This window comes from Falco biarmicus, chromosome W (assembly GCF_023638135.1).
Source record: "Falco biarmicus isolate bFalBia1 chromosome W, bFalBia1.pri, whole genome shotgun sequence".
In the NCBI taxonomy this organism is placed as follows: Eukaryota; Metazoa; Chordata; class Aves; order Falconiformes; family Falconidae; genus Falco; species Falco biarmicus.
In genome coordinates, this window is record NC_079310.1 from 7,496,525 (window position 1) to 7,523,013 (window position 26,489).

General features: G+C 40.9%; 1 pseudogene; it reads left to right on the forward strand.

Moving 5' to 3' along the window:
- Positions 1-26,489, forward strand: part of LOC130142126 (transducin-like enhancer protein 4) — a 42,942-nt pseudogene that overhangs the window by 15,527 nt on the left and 926 nt on the right.

Consider the following 26,489-nt stretch of genomic DNA (forward strand, 5'->3'; position numbering starts at 1 on the left):
GATTTAGGTGCTTATGATTGGTTGTGTTTTTAACAATATAAATACAGAACACCTGAAGGGCAAGTGTCAAAATAATTGGTCATTAGGCGGGGACTAAGATTTGGAGTCTAGCTTGGCTCTGCTTTTCAATGCTGCGTGACTTAGAAAAATTTTCATCCTCTGTCTTCATTCACCTATATGAAAACTGGGGAAAATGCTACAACTGTGGGAACCTATCTAGGAGAAGCACTATAGAAAACCTAAATATTTTAATTTTATTACTACATAAAGCTAGATAAATGTTATATTACATAGTTCTTTGGAGCTTTGCATTTCATTGGATTATTCTTCCTTTGTACTTAAGAGTCTTTGAGATTATTTTTTTTTACACATTTTGGTTTGTCACTGCAGGACAGTGATGGTGAAAAGAGTGATGACAAATTGGTAGTTGATGTTTCCAATGAGCTACACATAATGCTATTTTTTTGTACCTTACAATAGTGGAGGTGCAGTGGGGTGGTCTTCAGTGGTTTCCGTGCTGTGATGGGTTTACCCTGTCTGGACGCCAGGTACCCACCAAAGCCACTCTATCATTCCCCCTCCACAACTGAACAAGGAAAAGAAAATATGACAAAAGGCTTGGTGGGTCAGATAAGGACAGGGAGATCACTCAGCAATTACCGTCACAGGCAAAACAGACTTGACTTGGGGAAATTAGTTTAATTTATTGTCAATCAAATCAGAGAAGGAAAATGAGAAAACAAGTACTACATTTTAAATCCCTCCCCCCCCCCCCCCCCCCCCCCCTTCCTGGGCTTAACTTCACTCCGGAATTCTCTACCTCCTCCACCCAGGTGGCACAGGGGTATAGGAAATGGGGGTTATGGTCAGTTTATCACATTGTCTCTGACGCTCCTTCCTCTTCAGGGGAAGGGCTCCTCACACTCTTCCCCTGCACCAGCATGAGGTTCTACCCACAGGTTACAATTCTTCATGAAGTGCTCCAGCATGGGTCCCCCATAGGGTCACAAATCCTGCCAGCAAACCTGTTCCAGCATGGGCTCCTCTCTCTCCATGGGTCCACAGGTCCTGCCAAGAGCCTACTCTAGTGTGGGCTTCCTGTGAGGTCCCAGCCTCCTTTGGGTGCATCCATGTTCTCTGGTGTGGGGTCCTCCATAGGCTGCAGGTGGATATCTGCTCCACCGTTAACCTCCATGGGCTGCAGGGGGACAGACTGCCTCACCATGGTCTCCACCACAGGCTTCAGGGGAATCTTTGGGTGCCTGGAGCCCCTCCATCCCCTCCTTCTTCCCTGACCTTGGTGTCTCCTTAATTGATTCTCTCATATATTCTCACTCCTCTCTCCTGGCTGCAATTCTTGCTGAGCAGCTTTCCCCCCTCTTCTTAAGTAAGTTATCATAGAGGCACTACCATTGCTGCTGAGTGTCTTGGCCTTGGCCAGCAGTGGGTCCATCTTGGAGCTGGCTGGCACTGGCTTTATCACATATAGGGGAAGCTTCTAGCAGCTTCTCACAGAAGCCCTCCCTGTAGCCCCCCACTACCAAAACCTGGCAATGCAAACCAAATACATTCCACCCCTCACCTCTGTGAATCACTTATTTAATAATTATCATTAAAATCCACATTCATCACACAATTTTCACACTCTTCAAAAACTTCATTCACATCAAGAAAAGAATTCATCACACCAAATCAAAATAATATAATCACACCACCAAACAAAAGTGAACAATTTACAATTCATCCCTTGTCCCTTTACCACAATTACAATAGAAATTCCCCATGATCATTTCTCTTTTCTCTCTCTAGCTGTGTTCAGTCCATGTTTTGCCCATTACTGTGGTGATGCAGGTCGAGGCGGACTGAAAAAACGCTGTCTTTGTGGCTGGGTTTGGACAAAATGTCCTTGATTGTTTATACAAATTATTTATATATCTTAGGCAGTACATGTGTCAGACCCTGATAGGTTTTTGTGTTCTTCTTGCTTGCTATTTGCTGTAGGTGCCCGTATGCTGCGGTTCTAAGTTCCGGTTCTTCACATCCTGTTTACATACCTGACAATTTGTGGCTGTCTTAAAGGTACACGGCTAAGTCTTTGAAGTCAACTAACTTGTCTGCAGATCCACTGCAGACCCCAACAATTCCTCCTTTTTGTTTTTGAACAGCTAGTACCAGGTTTGCTGTGTGCTGCAGGGCCCTTGCAAACATGACGGCAACCAAGGCAATAGCAAACAAACAATACTGCCAATTGAGTGAATGGATGCCAAAAAGGATGACATTTTCTCAGATTTTGGTAACATGTTGCTGCAATGGGGCGCCTAAAATCCATGCAGCACATACCATCAAAATCCTCACAGCCATGTCCCTGAACCAACAAGAAAAAGCCAATAGTTGCTTTTTTTTGTTATGTATGTCATAGTGGCAAATTTGACTCACATTCTTAACTGCCTAACAAACAAGGTGATTTAACTTTTTAATGCTTTCCCTGCTGTTACTCCGGATAAGAGAAGAACCGCTGCAATACGTTCCCATCAGTTTCATAAATCAACTACATCATTACATGCTTCATCCAAAGTTCTATTGCGTTTAAGCGCATTATGCTTATCAACATGTTCATGTGTTGATTTATGTGGGTGTCATGGTCCCATCATAGCCTCCTACTACATTAGCATCTACATAAAAACAACTATTGGCATTCAAAGTGCCAACAATATCAACTTCTTGTGGGTTAACATTATACAGAGGTAATCAATTATCCCAAATATCAAGACTTTCAGTAAGATTCTTCATTCCCCACATACATTCACTTTTTTGCAACAATGTCTGCAAGTCAGTTTCGAGGAAGGACACACCAAACAAGGACTGGTTCAGTAAGGAGGCCACACATTGGTTGTTGGGTTGACTGACGGCAGCAGTGCTCCCACGATCCGGCACGCTAAGCTCAGGCTGCACACAGCGAGCAGGTATCCATCGCGGACCTTCATCTGTAGAAACACAAGCATAACCTCTCGCCCAAGTTAACAATTCATGCGGTCCCAACCAATGCCCGGTAAGAGGGTCTTTCATGCGTACTAAGATGCCTTTGTGCTTTTGCTGCTTGTCACCAACTGACACAAAATGTCGCACAATGGGAGGCACCACATGGTTGGCAGAGATTTTCAGAAAGTTCAAAAAATAGCATGCTTTCTCTAATCGTGCCTCTGGGGTCATTCCCTTCATTCCCCCTTTTTGTTTTTCAAGCTAGCGTTTAAGAGTACCATTCATGCATTCAACGATGGCCTGGCCCATAGGGGAATGGGGAATACCAAATTTGTGGGAGATCCCCCATTGGGAAAGGAACTGACTGACAGGCCTGGAACTATAGGCAGGTCCACGGTCTGTTTTGATTTCAAGAGGGACACTGAGCACAGAAAAAGCACGTTGCCAGTGCCGAATGATGTCACAACTGGTCTCACCTGTGTGGGCAGTAGCAATCATTGCAGTAGAATAGGTATCTATTGTAACATGGACATATTTTTACCTGCCAAACTCATTGTAATGAGTTACATCTGTTTGCCAAAGTTGTAAAGCTTGAAGGCCTCTAGGATTAACTCCATAATTTGGCACAGAAGTAGCATTTTGACAGTCTGGACAGGCTGCAATAAAGTTACTGCATGCAGCAGCCTGAGAGAGACCCTTTTGACCAAACTGATGATACAAGGATCGCCAATTCTGATGATAGAACTGGTGGGCTAACACGGCTTGCTGATGGACATCAGGAACAGGCACCAACAGAGCCACAGAAACTAGAGCATCAACTCTAGCATTGCCTTCAATTATAAAACCAGGTAGGGAAGTATGGCTATTAACATGCATAACATAGTATGGAGAATGGTGTTTACAAATCTCTTCCCAAACTAGAGTCAAAATTGCAAAAAGCTTGGGGTTGTTGACATGGCCAAGAACAGCCATATCTAAATTGGGAAGGAGGGCTGCCACATATGTCAAATCAGTAACAAGATTAAGAGGGCCTGGAAAATACTGAAATGCCAAAGCTGCAGCCCGTAACTCTACGACTTGTGGGGATCCTTCCTGATATACAATTTGGGAATGCCATTGCCTGTTTTTTTTCCAAGCGACTGCGGCTTTTCCCATTTTTCCAGACCCATCTGTAAATACTATGTCACCTTTGACTGGTCATCTCTGACTTAGTTGCCGTGGCTGCAAAGTTAGATTTACAGTCATTTTCAAAAGTGGATGAGGTGGATGATGGTACTGAACTTGCCTTTGAAAATTGTCAAGAACCACTTGAAGGGCAGTAGAGTTTGACAGCGCCCATTCAAAATTGAATTGTTGTACAGGGATAATCACAGTTGCTGGATCAGCTCCAGTCAACTCTAAACATCTTTTTTGGATTTTTATGATCAAATCAGCAACAAGTTTGTACCATCCAACAGCAGTTTTCTTAGGCTGCAAAGGCAAAAACAACCATTCAAATACACGCAGTGGATCTTCCCAAGCCTGGTTCCACTGGGCCAACATAGCATAAGGGGAAGACTGGTCCATTAAAATAAAACCACTTAAAGGAAGTGTGATATCTACACGCCACACGTGGTGAAGAGATCAACTGTTCGACTTCTTTCACAAGTGCTAAGTCTGCAGGTATTAAATGCCTTGGGGCTAAAAGATCTGTGTCTCCTTTTAAAGGTTGCAAAAGAGGTCGCATTTGTTCATTAGTAAGGCCTAAATAAGGCTGTAGCCAATTTAGCATTCCTGCAAGTTTTTGGACATCATTCAAAGTCTTTATGTCCAGTTTCAATTTGATAGGTTGTGGAGACACAGTTCTCTTAAGCATATTCACACCCAGATATTTCCAAGGCTCTTGTCTCTGAACTTTTTCAGGAGCTACAACCAATCCAAACTCTGCTAAGCTATGTCTGGCATCTTTTTCAACTATGTTCAGCAGTTCTTTTGATGATGCTGCTAGCAAAATGTCATCCATGTAATGATAACAGTAAACAGCCTTGTATTTGTCTCTCACAGAGCTCAGGGCTTGGGCCACAAACCATTGACAAATGGTTGGCGAGTTTCTCATGCCCTGAGGCAGCACGGTCCAGTGGTACCTTTTTGTGGGCTCAGAGTTATTTCTATTTGGTACTGTAAAAGCAAACTTTGCTTTGTCTTTTGGATCTAAAGGAATGGTAAAAAACCAATCTTTCAGATCAATAACTAAAATGTCCCAGTCTGCTGACGCAGAAGGCTCGGACACAACTTATACAACCAATGTGATCAAATTAGTGCCACTTTATTAAGGGTTACACAGCAATTTATACTCTACAGGTGCTATTAATAGACCCACACCAATTTATACCCCCAGCTAAAAATACACACGCTACGCATGCTTTGTTATGTACAAGGTGATAGGTTAAAACTACTCATTCACACGCTTCCACCTCCCCTATGATTGGTCCCGGTGTGGCACTCACACGCTGCTCCCCCCTTGTGCAGGCATCCTGTTCTTTCTCATCTTTCTGTCCCATTCTCTTACCTCTCTGTGAATACGCAGTTTCTTTGTCTCCCTTGGCCTTACATATGTCCTTCACAACACCTGCAGCTTGTTACAGCTTCGGCCTGCTTGGCCTGCTATTACAACCAAGTTATTCAGTCTGGATTGCTCATAATATGCCCATTTTCTTCCAGCCACTCCACACCAGTCCATTGGTATCATGGTGGCAGATGGCAATCCTGGCTGTAAGGCCCCCATAGGGGCCATCACTGTGTTGGCTTTACCCAGGTCATGCAACAATCACCATTTACCAGACTTCTTTTTTATCACAAATACAGGGATGTTCCATGGGCTATGTGATTCTTCAATGTGGCCCGCATCTAACTGTTCCTTAACTAATTCATGCAGGGCATACAGCTTTTCTTGGGGCAGGGGCCACTGATCTACCCATACTGGTTTGTCAGTTAACCAAGTGAGACCAAGGGTAGGCTGTTTCACTCCCTGCAATACAGTGGCCCCAGTTAAAAATCCATGGTGATACGAACTCCCCATTGTCCTAAACAATCTCGACCCCACAAAGTGAGTGCTGCGGTGGTAACGTATGGCCGGACGGAGGCAGTCTGTCCTTCTTGTGTCTTGATCTGTATAGGTTTTACAGAGAAGTAGCTAGTAGTCATGCCCCCCCAGACCTACAACTCCTGCTGTGTTATTTACCAAAGGCCATTGAGGTGGCCAGTCTTTGCTTGATATGGCAGTTACGTCTGCTCCATTGTCCAGAAGACCGCTCAATCTCACTTCTGCAGGAGTGCCTCCCAATAACACCAAAGTGCAGGTCAGGTTAGGTCCTTGTGAAGATAGTTCTTGTGTCCAACACACTTGAGGTATTCCTGTGGAGCTGAATCCTTCATCACCCCACCGCCTAGGCTCTGTTCGGGGAACACAACTCACAAAGGCACAAGTTGAGCAAGGCGTGTATTTTTTGGGATTGTAACAGGAGGCACAGGTGTAGAAACTAAGGCACATATTTGACCTGTAAAGTCTGCATCAATAACACCAACATGGACTTGTATATTTTGCAAAGTAGTACTAATTCAACCTATTAGTAAGGCACTAAGGCCCTTACCTATTGGCCCCTGAGCATTCAAAGGGACCTTAAACACTCCATGGTTGGTTAGAGTTACTGATTCACTGGTGTATACATCCATCCCTGCTGATCCCTGGGTCCTCCCTGATAATTGGTCACATAAGGCTGTCTGGTTGGTATGACAACCTGAGGTTCTTGTGTCATCGCGTGCCTCCTCGCGCTCTTGTGAGCATTTCCCTGGCATGGTAGGTGAAATCCTTCTTTATCGTAACGAGAATTACATTGCTTTGCAAAATGCCCTTTCTTTCCACAGTGGAAACAAGGAATTATCTCTGAGGACAGTTTAGGTTGTGGTGCGTGTTGTTTTTTGGAGGGGCAGTTCTGTTTATGGTGTCCTGACTTACCACAAGAATAACATTTCATTTGCACAGCAGCCATTACTGCTAGTTTGTGTTCCAAGGTGCCTACCTTGGTACAGGCTAATATCATATCATAGCTTCTAAATTGGGTTCACCTGGCAATCCGTCTATTTTTTTTTGACAATCAGCATTGCTGTTATCTTTGGCTAATTGCTTTATTAGCATGTCACTCAGGTGAGGGTCAAACACTTGAGAGGCAATAGCATGTTGCAATTGTTCCACAAATAGCAAAAATGGTTCTTTTGGACCTTGCTTAATTGTTGTATAACGCTGTTTTGGCTCTGCTAATTGTGCAGTTTTCAATATTGCTTGCATGCCTGTATTTTTTACTTGATCTAATACTACGGTGGGCCACTGAGCCTGATCTTGAGGGTTGGCATACTGCCCAAGACCCATCAACAGATCAGGCCCATTAGCAAACGGGGGATCATCTTGTGGAAGGTTTTTATTCTGCAGTCCCTGCTGTTCCGCAGCTGTCTGCCAGGTGACGTGGAAGACGGCTAGTTGCACAAGTTGGAACATAATCTGCCCAGCTGAGAAATTATAAAAGGAGTCAAAGCGTCCATGGTTAGCAAACGCAACAATTGCATTGTAGGTGGCGAATTCACCCCGTATTGAGAAACAGTTTTTTGGAAGTCCTGTACTACTTTCCAAGCAAATGGTGTGTGAACGTGAGGTTTAGGAGCAGCCGCATCTCCCATTACAATAGGATATGCGTGCGGTGCATCGGTGGAAGGAGTAGGAAGATCAAGGAGTGGTCTGCCTATCTGTTCTACTAAATCCCAGTTTCCATCTCTTAATGCCCCATCTCTTACAGCCTGCCAAAATCGCCGAGGGTTGCGTGTCATTACTGTACCACTGGAAACTGGATTTTTACCACCACCATCTTCTTCATTGCCTGTGACTGATAACGTTGTCGTAGCTGGACAACAATCCGGGTTTTCGGCATTTCCATCCTGCGCAGGCAGGGCCAGAGCCGAGGGGGCGGGCGGGAGGAGCGGAGCAGTCAGAGGAGGAGGGAGTGTGGGCCGGCACAAATGTTGGGGGGAGTCAGGGGGGCCGGTATCGGTCCGCCCAGGTTTCTGCTTGTTGTTCTCGTCCTTGGAATCGGTATCGAGTATAAGTCGATGCAGTTGGAGAGATTTAGGGGATTCGGGGCATTGGGGAGTGGCATCTGGTAAGGGGCACAGACTCTCCCCCTCCCCCACCCCCTCATCCTCTTGTCTGTATTCTGGAGGGGGATACAGGGGAGGTTTGAATGATACACCCCCATTCGCATTTTGCTGACTTTTTAAGCCCCCACTCATGCCTTGCTGATTTTTCAAGCCCCTACTTGCGTCTTGATGATTTTGCAAGCCCCCACTCACATTTTGCTGACTTTGCAAGGCCCCACTCGCGTCTTGCTGACTTTGCAAGCTCCCACTTGCGTCTTGCGGACTTTGCAAGCTCCTGCTCGCATTTTGCTGATTTTGCAAGCCCCCTACAGCATGTCTAAGCAATCCCCATGTAAGCAAAATCCCCGACGCCTCTTTGTCTCCTTTCTCCAGAGCTTCTGTCAATGTTGATCCTAAATTGTCCCAGGTCCACACACTAAGAGCAGTCGCAGGGGATGCTTCCACTCCATGTGTTTTGGCCCACAATAACATATTTTTTAGCTGGAGCCCATCTAAAGTAATTCCACGCTTCTCTAATACTAATTTCCACATTAATAGCACCATGGTATCTTCTTTAGATAACTTAGTTTCCATGTTGTCCCTGGTGGCTCACCTTACCGGTGTTACCTTCTCCCGGGATCTTGCAGCCACTCACTGCGCTATTCTGCTTCACCAGGCTCCGCCTCCCCAGCAACCCGCTGGTCACAGTCTCAGGATCGCTCCTGACACCCCTTACCGGGGTCAGATCGGCACAGTCTCAGGGTCTCTTTTTGATACCCTTTACTGGGATCACATCGGCACGTTGGGGTCACCAAATGTGGTGACGCAGGTCGAGGCGGACTGAAAAAACACTGTCTTTGTGGCTGGGTTTGGACAAAATGGCCTTTATTGTTTATACAAATTATTTATATATCTTAGACAGTACATGTCAGACCCTGATAGGTTTTTGTGTTCTTCTTCTTGCTTGCTATTTGTTGTTGCTTTAGGCGCCCGTATGCTGCGGTTCTAAGTTCCGGTTCTTCACATCCTGTTTATACCTGACAATTTGTGGCTGTCTTAAAGTCTTAAAGTCAACTAACTTGTCTGCAGACCCGCTGCAGACCCCAACACATTACCTCTCCCAATTACTATCAATATCTCAAATTCCTCATGCCCCACGTTCAGTGCCAAAAAGTACTGTGGTGGATTGACCCTTGCTGGATGCCAGGTGCCCACCAAGCTGCTCTATCACTGCCCTCCACAGCAGAACAGGGGGGGAGAAAATAAGATGGAAAAACCTTTATGAGTCAATATAAAGACAGTTTAGTAAAGCAAAAGCAAAAGCTGCATGCAGAAGCAAAGGAAAACAAAAGTTTTATTTTCTACCTTCCATCAGCAGGTGATGTCCAGCTACTTCCTGGGAAGTAGGGTTTAAGTACGCTAACAGTTGCTCTGGAAGACAAATATTAAAATAATGAATGCCCCCCTTCCTCCTCCTTTTCTTAGCTTTATTGCTGAGCAGATGTCATATGGTGTAGAATATCCCTTTGGTCAGTTGGGGTCAGCTGTCTTGGCTATGTTCCCTCCCAAGATCTTGCCCATCCCCAGCCAACTGGTGAGGCAGGGGGTAAGGTTGGAGAGACAGCCTTGATGCTGTGCAAGCACTGCTCAGCAGTAGCCAAAACACTGGTGTTTCTAGCTACCAATACAAAGCACAGCGCTGTGAGGGCTGCTATGGGGAAAATTAACTCCATCTCAGCCAGACCCAATACATGTGCATATTAGATATATGAATAAGATTGTCTTCATAATGGAACTTGAAATTCCTGAAGGAATCCACTCAGATCTTTTTTTCTTTAGAAAGCAAATCAGATCTGTAACACTTTTTTTCTACAAAGGAACTTTTTGGGTTTGTTCTACTAACCAAAAGTCTACTTGAGATACTTGCAGCCAGCACAGCATAACAGTTAACATGCAACTTGTAATGGTATCTGTGGTTTTTTTCACTCTGTCCTTATTTTATGAACTTGATCAGGTATGTCAAGTGCCTCACTTTGTCACCTGAAAAAGGAAAATTACTTGTCTATTTCAATATTCTTATGTTTTTAACATTATTTTTCATGGCTAATGGCATTAAATTTTAAGACTTTAAAAAAATAGTTTTCTTTGATTATCTGCCTTGATTTTATAATTGTATCAGCTTAAATCACTTATGGACTGAAGTAACATGTAATGTTTTATGACAGATCCTCACTCCAAAGTGTGAATTGCTCAAGACAAGCATTAGTGTTTAGTATGAGGTTTTTATATTAACCTATGTTGTTGATGTTTAGGATCCTTCCTCTCCCCAGGGGAGCCCAGCACACTCTCCATGAGAGAATGGGTTGGAGAAGACTCAACTGCTGAAAAAAGATGCAGCAATTAGTCCAGTGTCTATTGCACCCTCCAGCAGTACTCCTTCCTCAAAATCCAAAGAACTTAGCCTTGTAAGTGCTTCTGAATTCTGCTAACCTGTAATAATATGCTGAAACACATGTTGACCAGATCTGTATCTGAACACAATTCGGATTTCTAAAGCTATCAGTAAAACACTATGAAACATCAGTATAAAATTCCTTTATTTTCTGTTTTTAGGGAATTTAATAAAATAATAAAGTCCACAGCCTTCTGGGGGATAAAAAGAGGCTATTTTAACTGCTGATGTGGATAGATGATGGATGTGCTGTGCTGAATGTTTTTCTCCTCCCCCATATAAAAAATTATCATTCAGAGAAGGGCTCCTTGAGCTGTTTTCTTTTGTTGTAGTTTACAGCAAGTTCAGTTCCCTGCTTGGATATAATTTGGTTGTTAGCTTTGTTTGAATTACCAGGTGATATACAGCAACAATAATTTTTATTTTCTATCCAAAAAGTAATCTGTTATTTACAAGAGCCTTCTTTGACTTGCTTCACAAATCATGGTGCAAAGAAAGAACAGCCTGCAAGTCAGGGATGTTCTTTCCTTTCCTGTTTGTGACCATAATTGATCACATTTCTGAGCTGCACTGTAATTCCTCTCTGTTCTTTGCAGGTCAGGGTATGTGATTATTTTTTAAAAATAAAATATATAAAAGCCTAAAGTAAATGTAGTACTCGGGAAAGGTGATAGAATGACAGGTTCAGACCCAGGAGTCAGCTGTTTGTCTGATGCAGAAGCTTGTCACCAGAGTAGCACTGCACAGTTCCTGACTTTATACCGATTACTGTCTCTGCCCTGTTATCAGCATCACATTTAGGGATGAATTGTTTCTTAGTTATGGGTTTTCTTCTGCTCTTCTTATTCACTAGGCAGTGGCCTCTCACAGAAACTCATAATCATAATGTGAACAGGTCCACCATGAGCAGACTGAGACAACCAACAGAGTTCATATATGCTGCCAATACTCAGATGGTAATTATTTTCAGTCATTGAACTTATTCTGAATCATACAGATGCCCCAAATGAAGAAAGATTTGAAGGCTATAGTTAATTCTCAAAGCCATTCTGTCCTTTTAAGTGTCTCTGTGTGCTTCTCTTCATTGCCAGTGAATATTAAAACCAAAGTCTAAAAACTAGGTTTCACATAGCACCACACTGCTCTGCTTGCATCTGCTCTTTTTTTCAGCCACTAATTTAAAACCAAAAAGTAAAATAACTAATGAACTATCTTTTTATTTTTTGATTATTAGAATGATAATTCTACCACCCCTGTATCTAAATCAAATACCCCCAACTCCACAGACTGATGCTCAAGCTCTAGGCAGCAATTTCACTCATGGATTGAGATCTGTGCCTGGCAAACTTCCAGGTCAGTATCAGTATATTCAGATGATAGAAAACTGTAGCCATTAATTCTTAAACAGTTTCCCTTTAAAACTACAGTGACAAAGCTGTACATTACAGCTGCTTAAACTGAATGCTGAGCTGGTTCTTCAGCATTTTAATACAGCATATTTTCTCTACAGCTTGCAAAATTTATATTTAATCTGATGAGCTTGGCCTGGCTGTGTGACTTCTCTTTTTCCTCTTTATAGCTTCAGGTTTAAGGACACCTATGGCAGTGCCACGTCCTTACCCTACTCCATTTGACATTGTGCCACATGCTGGTTTGAATGGGGAGCTGACCAGCCCCAGAGCTGTCTATGCCAGTCTACACAATGAGCTACCTCAAATGAGTGCAGTAGCTGCAGCAGCAGTTTATGGGAGATCTCCAGTGGTAAGCATTTGCTGCTAGTCTATTTGGAGTTAAGAGCAATTCATGATAAATGCAAGACCCTTGTTAAATCTGGTTCAGTCTCTGTAATTTGGGGAGCATGATATGGAGGACATTAAACTGTCTTCTTTTGCTTATCTCCATCTTTAATACAACTTTTTGTTTTGCTTGGGGAAAACTACAGGTTGGTTTTGATCCACCTCATCACATGCGAATCCCAGGCATCCCTCCCAATCCGATAGGCACCCCAGGAGGAAAACCATGAGTATCAAACATTCAACTTCAAAAGTCAACAGTCTACTGAAGTTGTGTTCCCTTGCTAGTTGGAATTCCCTTTAGCTACTGAAAATTATTGTATGAATAGGAATAAATATAGCTATTTGGAAAGTGAAGGTGAAACACTGTTAAATCTTAAAATTGTATTTGTAAATTTGTTATGAAGACTAATAACAGATGACAAATACTGGGTGGTATAGAGCAAAGCAGACAGTGATAGATGGAAAAAAGGAGCTGAACTTCAAAGTGTTTGTGGCAGGTTAACCCCAGTTGGAAGCTAAGCACCACACAGCCACTTGCTCACTCACCCCACTACCCCAGCAGGATGGCAGAGAGAAAAGGAAAAGCAAAAGCAAGACAACTCATGGGGCAAGATTGTAGAGGGATTTTTAAATGACCGAGGGCATATATTACCATTGTCCGGGTTGGACAACCCAGGCCTGTTAGTTGAAGCTGCAGAGCAACTTTAAATTGTCCTTGGAACAAGCAGTGTGAGAAAGAAAACAAGCTATGCACAAACAAGAAGCCAGGTGCAGAGCAAGTCCTGGGAACCGCGGAATCAACGCACTCTCATCGGCACACTCTGATAAGGCACCTGCAGCATGCCCACCAGTCAGCGACACGGACCCCCACGTGGCCCAGAGACTTTTATCCAATCACCTGTGTGTAAAGTTGGGTGAGCGGTCGGTTTAATACAAAACCAGTGTTGCAAAGGCAACCACTTGCTACCTCCCACAAGTAGACCAATGCCCAGCCAGTCTCTGAGCAACAGCTACCTTCCCCCAGAACCTTTTCCCCTCAATTTTTATTGCTGAGCATTTTATTATATGGCATGGAATAACCCTTTGGTCAGTTTGGGTCAGCTGTCCTAGTTGTGTCCCCTCCCAACCTCCTGCACACCCCCAACCTACTCGGGGGGGGGGCAGGGGGGGGAAGGGGGGGAAAAGATAAAGCCTTGACACTGTGCGCTGTTCAGCAATAGCCAAAATACTGATGTGTTATCAGTGCTGTTTTAGTCACAAATCCAAAACATAGCACCATATACATAGCACCATATGGGCTGCTATGAAGAAAAATTCCATCTCAGCCAGACCCAGTAGAGTGTTATATGCTGAATCTGACTGTCTGGTCTTAGAAATGCAAACTTGAATAGGATCTCAGCTTTCCATCTTTGCTGTACTTTGCTTCTTAGTTCAAAAAATAATTTTTTTGTTCACAAAAGCTAGGCAATCACTTGCAAACTTACCATCTGCTATAAACAGCAGTCTGAAAAGGAACACTGAAATGTTTTGTTTGATTGAAAATATTGAAAAGCATTATGGTATCATAATCTTCAAATTCATCCTTGATGGAACTGACCATAAAAGGTAACTCCTCTACCAGATTTCACTTGTGAGCCTAAGAAAAGGAATTACACAGATATGAAGAGCTCTTTAAAAGAAGGGAAAAAATAAAACAGTGATACAAATCATATTGATCCAGATTTTCTGTAAGGGTCCTCAATTTCCACTTCTTGTGTGATACTCACAAGAAACAGTGACCAGGTAATATTGGAAAGGTTAAAGGGTAGGGGATGTACTTTTTGCCATTCCCTTCCTCTGTTTAATGTATTAATGTGTTTACAGAGCAGGGTGGAGGGTATTCACACACCTGCATGCATATGAATAAATATGCTCACCTGATTGTGAGTTTGTAAACACATAAGATAGATAACATATAATGGGAAAAGTGATCAATCCTAGTACCTGTAACTTCTCTTATATAAATGCATCATATAAATCATAGCCTGCATTCACTCTGACATTCGTTATCGACTCAGCTTTTTTTGCTACTTGCTCTGCCCTAGTAGTTGACTAAGATGATTTTTTAACTTGGTATGATAGCTTCTAGGATTAGCTGTTTGCATTAAAAATTCCGTAGAGCAGAAATCTTCATCCTACACATTTGGTGGGCACATAAAAATTTTCTGCCATAATGTTCAAATGTTCTCAACATTCAAGTTCATCCTTGGTGAAGCTAGTTGCACAGAAAAGGTGACCCACTCTAACAGGCTTTGCTTCTTATGGTTGTAGGCTCACAACAAGAAACATTTGAAACAACAAGGTAAGTCTGGTTAGTGGCAGTCACCTTTTACAATCAATTCCATCAAGGATGAATTTGAACATTGATGGACAAGAAGTTGAATGTGAGGCCAACAATGTGTTCTTGTGGCAAAGGTGGCTAATTGTACACTTGGCTGCATTAGGAGGGGTGTTGCCAGCAGGTTGAGGAAGGTGATCATCAGGTGTTTATAGTGTCAGATATTTCTAAGATGCTTAGAGTTCTTCAAATAAGCCACATGCAGTATTAATTCACAGTGTTTAAAAACAAACAAAGCAAGCACCAGTTTAATCACAGATACTGGTATGGAATGATGAATAGAGTGAGAATAACATAGTCACAAATAATTCCAGAACTAAGATTTATTTTTGTAATTTTTCAAATATGTTCCTTATGTACTTTATAAGCATGTTAAAAATTACAGTGGTTGATGAAAATATCATATATTAAGTGCTCAACATGGCTCTGCAGAGAGTGACTGAAACTTTATGCAGAAATTAGAAATGATGATAATAAAGTTCTACTTGTGGGGGGGTTTTACAGATTTCAGGTCATCATCAGCTGCTTTTTTAGTGCCTTACTGTAGGAAATGAATTAAAGAGATATTGAAGAGCTTTCAATTTTCTGTAGTGATAACTGAACCAAAAATTCTACTCGTATAGGCAATTTGCTGCTTCTAACAATGACAGAAATCTGACCTACCCTTTCTTGAATGTGATTAATGAAAAAAAAAAAGGAGGATGATGATACAGTGTGTCACTCAGATCTGTCAGAACAAGAAATAGGGGGCCGGACAAGGAGGGCGTGTAAAGTTCTAGGAGTAGGACACAAAGGTGAAAATGCATTTGTATTTTATTCTGCTGAAAATTATTGTTCTAATATTGATGTGCTATTAATCTTAAATAAGAAATTAAATAGTTAAATTCTGATGCCTGCCTTCTTCAGTGACTTTCAAGCAACAATTAAGGAAATGTTCTAAGTATTCTCATGAAATTATTTTTTTGGTGAGTTATTCTTATCCTCACCATTGTGAAAATGGGTTTTTCATCAGTACTATTGTGACTTTTTTAGGACTAAGGAGATTAAAACCTTCTATTAAGCATACGTCTATACTTGTAGATGAACCCTCTTGTAAAGTTTATGCTCTTGTAATAGATGTGACACGGAAAATATTTTGAGATGAAGGTGTTGATAATTTATTCACAGATGGCATAACTGGCAGTCATACAACATATTCTTTCTCAGTGATCTGACAAGAGAAATTGGGATTTGAGGTTGTTGAGTCTGTTTTTAAAAAACAAGCCCAGAAGAAAGAAAAAAACCTAGTGCGTTTTTTCCTGGTCTGTTATGTCAGATGTCAGCAAGTGTGCCTTGCGGACTTAAATACTTGACAGCAGTGTACCTTTACATACAGTGCTAGGCAGTTTCACTCAAGCTGTGTGGGACCCTGCCTTCAGGTCAGCTTGGCAGTGCTTGCTGAGGTTCACACATTAGAGTCAGTAAGGGAACATCCAAATGACCCCTGCCATTCAGCTGCCCCCTTAATATTCTGCAACAGTCAGCTGTCTGTTTCTGTCCTCCACAGGGGCTCTGATCTGTCTTTCCTTCCCTTTTCCACATGTACTGTTCTCTCCACACATTGAAATTTAAGAAGTGTCATGTATACTCCTCACTCATGCCAGAAATCTTCATCACAAGAGTTGTAAAAGCTCGATTGATTGGTAGGTGATCCTTAACTTGACACTTTAAAAGGGAAGGAAAAGTACCCAAGCACGTGCTTTGAGATCTGTACTGTAGGTATCTGAATAATTTGTTCTTCAAATTATTGCAAAAATTGCAAGAGGAGCTAGGTGCACAATATAAATGCCCACAATGGAAAATGATAAGCTGTTGATGTGCATATGTATGTATACATGCATACTGCATACCCATCTTATTCTCTTTTCTTAAATAGGCTTGAAGAATAACTTAATAAATCACTGTCCTCCCCCCCCCTCACACACACCCCCATCCCCCAGAGCGTATTCATTTCATGTAAGTGCAGATGGTCAGATGCAGCATGTTCCTTTCCCTCCTGATGCTCTCATTGGTCCAGAAATCTCTCACCATGCCCGTCAGATCAGCACTCTGAATCATGGGGAAGTGGTGTGTGCACTTACCATCAGCAACCCCACAAGCTGTGTACACAAGTGGAAAGGGGTGTGTCAAAGTCTGGGATATTAGCCACCCTGACAACGAGAGCCCTGTCTCTCAGCCAGACTGTCTGGTAAGCAAAGTGGCATATGATGGTGGAAAAGGTAGCAGGTTGTGTTAAGACTGAAATGATATTGTTAGGGTACAAAAAACAGTGGCTATTTGAGTGTTGTCATTGAAATCAAAGCTTGATACTTAATTTTTAATTTTGCCATTTATTTTAGAACTGAGTTAGAAGCATGTTCCTTGTAGTACTTGTGTTTTTCCCCAAATGAATTAAAACATACTTAATATCCTAAAATTCTATTAGTAGGGGGAAAGATCAAAGACAGCACATACAAACTTTGACATTTGTTGTCAGTCTTAAAGCTTGATATTCTATCATGTTAAAAATTTCTGTCTTGTGAGGAGACTGAGGCATGAACTCCTGAATTTGACCAGAAGACACTTTATTAGTCTAAAACCCACACTTATATATCCTAATTTTTTGTTCATGCACAACGTACTAAATTATAATTGGTTAATCAATACTGTTCACACACTACTTGGCTACATATAATTGGTTAATTACTAAGTTACAAACACACTGAACTTGTTGCATTTTTTTTTTCTCTCTTCTTTCTTATCTCTGTGAATTTCATGTTCTCAGCCAGCTGTCAACATGGCATCGCGCATCTGCTCCAGCCTTGCTTCATATCCCATTTTTCTTCCAGGCATTCAGCCAACCTTATCTTACTTTCTTCTTTAGCCTTCAAGGTCCTTCACAGGAATCGTGGCCTCCAGCACCTGCTACAAAGCTCTCTACAGTCTTGCAGCTGCCTTCTCAGAGAATATTTGAAGCCTGTGTCACATTTTGTGTTTATGTATGTGTGAATGCATTGCCCTGTCTAGACATGACAATAAAAAATAACCCTGAGTGTTATTCACAAATTATTTGAATGTGCTAACAAGGTGAACCATTGTTAGCAGCTTTTCTCATGTCATTTACCATTCTTGGTAAGATGTTGCTTCTTGTTACAGCAGCTGTTAAATGAGAACTGTGCAGTACATGTAGAGATATAATGAATTGCTACAAAAATTGCTACACAAATGAAGAAAATTGCCCAAATATTTATTCTGTGACATCTCCTAGAAAGTGACAGCAAGTCTCACTGGAACAAAGGGGGAGGAGGAGAAGGTGTTCAGGGAATTTTGAACTTCCCCTTGCTGAGAGGTTAATGTGCTGAAATAAACAAAGTATGCAAATGTAGCTTTCTACACAAGCTGTTGAGTACAGCTTTCCTGAATTGTTTCAGGTTGGGTTCAGTTTTTTCCATTTTGATGCTAATTAAGATAAAATTCCTCTCACTACTGAATTTTGTAGATCAAGTTTAAGTACTTCCCTAATGTAATTTTCTGGCATTAATACACTTTATCATTGTCATAAGTATAAATGGCTCATTAAACCCAGGAAGGAATACAATACTTTTATGGATTGCTCTCATGTTAATGCTGTTTTCCTTCCTCATGAGTAATCTCTTGATGGTTTCTGTCTCTAAAGAACAGAGCTAACTACATCCATTCCTGCAGAATGCTTCCAGGCAGCCATTTTCCACAAAGCTGCTACTATCTGTATACAGCTCCCAGTCAGGATCCTTCAATGGTGTATCCTTTAGGTCCTCCCGACTGGAGTATACATGTTCAATGGTCACTAGACAGTCATGTTCTAGTTGTTCTTCTTCCTGTATAGATCTCAAAAAGACTGCAGGATTGGTCAGGTTAGTTGTTTTCAAAATCACATAATCCTGTTCTGTCAGGGCTACTTGATATTTCATCATTCTGCTAGGGGACATCCAGTGACCCCCCTTTTGTTCTAAAGCAGTGATTACCATATGTGGTACATATACCATTATCATCCTTCCCAGGGTTAATTTTCAAGCTTCTTGTATCAACATTATTGTAGCAGCAACTGCTCGAAGGCAACTAGGCCACCCTTTACTTACAATGCCCAGCTGTTTGGAAAAATACCCAACCGATCTTTTCCAACTTCCCATCTTCTGGGTTAGCACCCCGAATGCAAGATGTCTTTCGTGAACAAACAACTGAAAGTCTTTGGTTAGGTCCGGCAGTCCCAATGCTGGTGCAGTCATCAAAGCCCGTTTTAAGTCCTGAAAGGCCCTTTGTTGTTCTGGGCCCCACACAAACAGTACAATCTTTTGGGCTTCATATAACGGTTTTGCTAACAAACCATAATTCATTATCCAAAGCCGGCACCACCCTGTCATTCTTAGAAAAGCTCTCAATTCATGTACATTTTTAGGTTCAGGGATACCACATATTGCCTCCTTTCAGTCTGTTCCCAATTGTTGTTGTCCCTTAGAAATCTAAAAGCTCAAGTATATTAAAGTTTGGCTCACTATCTGAGCCTTATCTCTAGATACTTTATATCCACTTAGTCCGAGAAAATTTAAAAGGTCTATTGTTACCTTCACACAAGTGGATCTTGTTTCTGTAGCAATCGGGATGTCATCCACATATTGTAGAAGTAAATGTCCAGGTTTTAGTTCTGAATCATTTTGTTTCCACTGTTCAAGTTCCTTTAATAACTGGTTACCAAAGATTGTCGGACTGTTTTTGAACCCTTGGGGTTACCTTGTCCATGTCAGTTACATCTTCCGTCCTGTCTGTGGATTCTCCCATTCGAAAGCAGTTTTCGACTTTCCTTCTCCAAGGGTATGCAAAAGAAAGCATCTTTTAAATCAAGCACCGTAAACGATTGATAATTTTCTCTTAATGCAGTTAAGAGTGTATATGGGTTTGCAACAACAGGATGTATATCTTTAATTGGTTTATAGCCCTTAAATCCTGAACTAGTCTGTATTCACCTGGAGGTTTCTTTACTGGCAAGATTGGAGTTTTATATTCTGATTCACATTCCTCAAGAATGCCATATTTTAGAAACTTATCAATTAACTTCTTAATTCCTTGTCTCACTTCTGGCTTAATTGGGTATTGTTTAATTCTTACCTGTTTTGCCTGTTCCTTTAATTCTATCGTTACAGGCTGCACTGCCTTACACTTATCAGGTATGTCTGTGTTCCAGACTATTGGTATGACAGCCTCATCCACTTCTTGTGGTATCTGCATTTCTTTCACTTTCTCTTCTATCATCAGTATTTCTCCTGGTTTTGATTCTGGGATTTTTAAGAAAACTTCTTCTTCCTCAAAAATATCTGTGTGTTTAACTTGGATAGTAAATCCTGCCGTAACAAAGATATCGGACAATCTGGTATGTATAAAAATTCATGTGTAATTATTTTATTTCCAAATTTTAAATCCAAGGGTTGTAGGAACGGCTTGTTTTCCTCTTTCCCTGTTGCTTTAATTATTTTTGCAGTTTTATTTCCCAGTTTCCCTTTACAAACATTTAAGACAGAATATGTTGCTCCAGTATCAACCAGAAATTTAACTCCTTCATTTCCCAGCTTAATTGTAATCAGAGGTTCAGCTGGGTTCCCCTCCAGTCCTCTTCATTCATCTAAAGTCATCCTTCTTGCTGCTTCTTCTTGGTGTATCTTCAGTTGTAATTTTGGGCAGTTCTTTTTCCAGTGTTAAATTCCTCACACTTTTACTCTTAAATAATTTTATAAGTCTTGTTGCCATGTTACCAATTTTATTTATTTTTTTAGTTATTACCTTATATATATAACAATCAAATCAAACACTTCGTCCTTCTCCGACCAAGCCCCTCGTGGGATGTTGGAACAGCGGATTCGGACTCCACACTCGCTTCGTGCATGTCTCAGTCACCCACTCACACACTCAACAGAACAGATAACATAATCAATATATGCACGTCTATGTCTAACCCAACAATAAGGCAGATGATAATATCAATATATATATTCATATATATAGTACAACCTAATGTGCACACAACCAAACAAAATGTCCAAACCAACAACAGCTTTTGCTTATGACGAGCAGACCAACCAAATCGGGTACCCTTGAGCCCCAACCCTGCGCAACTTTCGGCGCCTTACAGGCAGGCTATACAACCAAGCAACATTTTTTTTAAGGAAGTCCCTTACCTTGTTCTAGAGAACGTTGTGAGGAGCTTTATGGGTCGAGGGTAATGGTTCTCCCCGAGAAATCCTCGTCACCGGCTAGAGCTTGATCAGCACTCGATCCCCTCCAGTCTCACTCACAAGGTCCCATCTGGGTCACCAAAACTGTCACCGAAACCAGGAATCAAACCTCTTAACACCAATGAAGTATTAAGAAGCAGGCACTCCTTAATTGTAGTGCTGGGTGCTTGGTGGCATCTCCACAAATCAAGCACAATTATGCAGATTTCACCATTACATTTATACACAAAATTACAAGGCCGTACATTCCCAGTTACAATGATTGGTTAGTAATTTGCATATAATTGTATTATTTGCTGTGTCATCCTTTTCTGTTACTGCGCTTGCGCAGGGAAGGGTCTTCACCTGGGCAAGGGTCTTCTTGACCTGTGGGCGTGATTTTTAGTATTATAATGAAGGTAGTTCACTTCAGGACACCTTAAAAGTGAGTTTTGTTGCCAAGTTGGAAGGCTGGATATCTGCCTTGCCAAGCTGTCCAATAACTCATCCTATACACAGTAGAACCTAGGTGCTCTGGTTATGGTCTAGAGAATAAGGACTAAGGGTATTATGGTCTGTAGAATAGGGACTTCAAGTAACAGTCTCGGATAACAAGCAGCACAGCAATTCATACGTCATTGGTTAATAAGTGTTAACATAATTCTAACATGGAGGTTAACTCCTTAAAATCAAAATGCTCCTATAACTAACTGTTACACAAACAGAAAATATAGAAAGATTCAGTAAAAACTCTAAGATAATCTGCAAACTCTTGCAAGTATCTCTTGGGTAAAGATATGTGTAAATGCCTGCATTGCACACTTCAACATCTTGGGAGTATGGGCTGCTATTCAAAACTAATGTACAGTTATCTAGGAGCCAGTAGTACAAAACTTTCCTATATGCTGCACTGCATATATATTATTATAAATAGTATATCAGTATTGCATGTAAAGGTGGGCTTTTCCCAGCTGATGCTCCCATTTAGAATGATCTTTTTAAAAACCTATTTAATGACCTGCATATTCTTTTTAAAGAAAGTGAATTTTGACTGTCATGCTACATTCCTTTAGGAAATGTCACAGTCCACTCAGTGGACTCGTGATGGTTCATTTATTATGATCTCAAAGTGCAAAAATCAAGGCAACCACACCAAGGTGTTATGCTTTGATCAAACTGCACAACTTTATTGTTTACCCATAAAGCGATGTGCTATAGATAGAGTGACAGGGAGAGAAGGAAAAGTAAAGTAAAAAGAAAAGAGGATTATAGCTACCACCACGGGCCCAAGGTGTCCCTATGGTCCCAGGTCCAGGCAGCGTCCCACCGGTCCTTCCGATTGTTGTGATCCTTGGTGGGGGAGATCTCCAAAGTTCAGTTGCTAAGGAGCCATCTTTTATGCCAAGCAACACACCTTGCTCCTCCTCTGGCCCATGGATTGTTGCCAGTCTCCGCCTTCTCGAGCAAGGTTACCAGCATGTCCAAAGAGGAGTGCCCGAGGCGTGGTTTGCCTTAGAGGTGGGTAGCTTCAGACAAGGAGGTGTGGTTTTGTATTATAATGATATTATAATGAAGAAAAGCTCACCTGAAGTTCAAGTTTTCTGGTTTGTTGCTACGACAGTGGTTGTGATCCATCTTCTGGACAGTGATTATGCGGTCTTACTGTAATCATTCCTTTCAATCCCAGGTGGCAGGGAATGGCATAGTACTCCTCGTACCGTGCAGTTCTCCTTCCCAGGGTGTAGTTGTTCTTTTCAGTCCCAGGTAGCAGGGAGCAGCATAGTACTCCTCGTACCGTGCAGTTCTCTTTCCCAGGGTCTTTGTGTCTTGGTGTCCATGAGGACCGCATTCCATCTCCAGGTCTCTGCTGGCAATGTTGAGACAATATTGTTCTCTTTGGACCGACTCTTACAGGGGGAATGTGGCATTTCCTGTCAAATGTTAGGTATCACAGTCAACAAAAGATTCCCAGTGAATCTGACTCTTAAAGTGTGCTTCTTGAAATCAAATTAGTGCTCAGATTGCTTCATGAATTCATCACAAAATTCACATGGTCATCCCAGAATTAAAATTAATCTTAGATTGCTATTAGAATCTATGTTACTGTTGTCTCTAATAGCTGGGTGTAAGACACTGAAACAAAAAGGAGATATTCTGAGTACATGCTCAGAACTGACCATTCCCACTGTGAGAATGTATGTATCTTTTTTCAGTATTTTCAGGCAATTTCAGGGCCACACAGATGGAGCCAGCTGTACTGACATTTCTAATGATGGAATCTGAGGTCCCTAGATCTGACTGTATTGTCCAATCCTCCCATCCATAGTTTGATGGACCTCAGATAAGGGAGACAGCTACAACAACATGACTTTACATCACAGGTTCAGTCTCTGATATTTTGACATTTTAAGAAAAAATCTGTCAAGACTTTATAAAATAAGCACTTAAAAAAGAAAAAAAGGGAAAGAAAAAAAGAAAAGAAAAAACAGGTTCAAAGAGAATACCAAAAGAAATTTTCACTTAGTCTCACACTTTTCTTTTTTTTTTTTAATATGACAGCTAAATATCTTTCTGGATTATGACTCTGTTTGACAGATTAGTACTTCTCCCATAAAAGCAATGGAGAACTGTTTTTATAAAAGAATTGCTAATGTGTTCCTTTGCACAATCTGTTACAATTTCTGTAGATCCTTGTTCAAAAATATTTTACAAACATTTTTAAATACTGTCAGATAAGCTAGGACATTAACTTTTGTAGCTTTATTCAGTGCTTTATTATTACTGTTTAATTGAACTTTGTTTACATGAACTAATTCATCTTGATTACTATAGTAATTGGATTAGTGTGTTTTTAAAACTGTGTAGCAGACCAAAATTTGATTTTGCATAGTGTTAACAGTATAGCAGGAGTTGATTTTGAATATCTCAAGCTCATTTAAGCTGACTGAAGCATATGCTGTTCTACTGTTGCCTAAACTCCCAAATTATCAAACTCTGATTTAGTGTTTAACTATATGTTAAACAAATCTGTATACAAAGCTTAGGTCAAGATGACCCTCTAAAGTCATCAAAATTGATGAATGAAAGGACTTATAATCAAGGGAGTCAACCTTGGGAAACAGAGAACAGATGGGGAAAAGAGCACTGTTATCTAAATTATGGAGAAAGAAGCCTGCAAGTGAAAAAAGTGAAAAAGGCCACAAGAGGAGACAAGCTGATAAGGTGTTGCAGTCCTCAGAAAATTAGTTGAAAGCAGGACAAAGGTAATTGTGGTAATGGGAGACTGTGATCTCCAACTCAAATAGCCCCCCCGAAAGAGGGCAAAACCCCACTTGGGGAGCATGCGTAGTTAGTAAAAATGTTCAGTAGTGCTATCTGAGGATGCGTACTAATCTGCATTAGAAGCGAGAAACTTTTAACCAGTCCTGTGAATGAATGAAAATTAATATGTAATGTACTATGAATATGCAAGTACTCTACGGTATATAATGTGTACCCTCAAGTAGCTTGGTGTGCATGTTAGGAGGAAAAATCCCCCATGTACCCAGTGCTGCCATAACCCAATGTCAACTTTCTAAACTAACATTTGGTTTGGACAGTTTTCTTGGTTACGATTTTTGGTAACACTACTTCCAGATCTTTTCATTCGGCTATTGTCCAACTGGTGTGTGGTTGGCAGTGGAAACGGAGAACAGTAATGTTGAGGTACTACATGTTACTAAACCAGACAAGTATCTGCTGCATCTTCATGAGAGCTGTGTGTTGTCACTCAAATTCACTCACTGTGGTAAGCAAAGCTTTCTATGCCAGTATTTTCCCTCCTGAGAAATTTATTCAAGATTACCTTTGAATAAAAATAAGGATATTTAAAAATTAGATGTTGTTTAAATATTAACATTTATTAAAATGTTTCTGCATGACTGCTTTTTTTATATAAACTACTTATGTTGTGATCAAGCATCTTAGTGTAACGATTAAAATGTGACTGTTCTTTGCAAATGTTTTTCATTGATGTATGAATTAATTTTTTAATGACTAATCTGTTTCTTTGGCTGCATTTCTTGAAAACAAACTGCAACTATAACATTTTAAACAATCTTTTGCAGGCAAATGGTTTGTAAGCACTAGAAAAGATAATCTTCTTAATACCTGGAAAACACCTTATGGAGCCAATATGTTCCAGGTAATAATCTCCTAAAAGCTGTTTTCCACATTATGGAGCAGTAAAGTTGCACTTCTTAGGTTCTACCATTAGTTTAAGGGATTTTTAAATGGGAACTCTTGCCATTAATATGTTCCTTTAAGACTTTGTCTGTAATTAGAGGTGTACACTTTTGTCCATTATAACATTTTAGTAATTTAGGTCTTTCAATAAAGTAACCCTTTAATCTGAAATTGGTTTTAATACCCTTCTTTCTGAGACTATCTTGCCTTCTTGTGCATATTGCTGCAATAACAGCACCCAAGTCACGTGGTTAGCTTAGCAATCACTGAAGATCCAAAATGTATCTAAAATAATTAAAACCATATTCAACATGTATTTTTCTGGGATGAGATGAATAAAGGCTAAGGAGTGCTTTCTCAGAGCTTGCATGTGTAAAGTATGTAGATAAATAACATTAAGGTGTCATATCTTGTATTAACATTGAAAAGTCAGTAGATTAAACAGGCAGACTCCTGAGGTTGAAGACTTGATCCTTATATAGGAGTCCTGTGGACTGAAACTGGAAGTCATAACCTTTCTATGGTATTTAATACCTCTGTACCCAATTTTAATGGAACTTCAGTGTCATTGAAGAAGAGTGGAATTTTGGTATATCCCTCTCTTTGACCTACAAGTGCCTCTGTGCTGGGAATTTTTTAAATTAAGTTAATCTTGGTGTTCTGGGTTAAATGGTCAGGTCTCAGCTATATTGATACCTGAAGTGTTTCTGCCTTTTGGGACAGTGTTATTTGCCTTGGCATGAGAAATATGAAGTCTGAGTTTTCTTAGTGGAGAGTACTCAGATCTGGAACAACTTCCCACAGCAGGCCCAAATAATCCTTCCAAGAACAGATCTCCCTAAAACTGATGTTCTTCCCCAATACAGCTTTCATAATAAGGAGTAGAGAAAGAAAGTGTTGTACCATTCAGTAGAGGCTTCTTTGCAAAAACTTTGCATTACTGGGAAGTATTTAGCTCTTGCAGTGACAGGCAGAAAAGACAATTTAGACATATATTTTATATAGATAAAGCATACACTAAAACAGGAAGTAAAATGTGACAACGTGCATACACAGACATTATCTCAGAAAAGATCCATCTGCATGTTGATAGAAAAGCTGGGAGAAACAAAGCTACTATATCCTGTTGTGTCCTGTCTTCCATTCACCTGCTGTACACTGTTGCGTATGCCAAGTCCACCATAGCATCTTTTCATATGTGCATCCTCCGTGGTAATGTACATTGTTTTGTGCAAGGC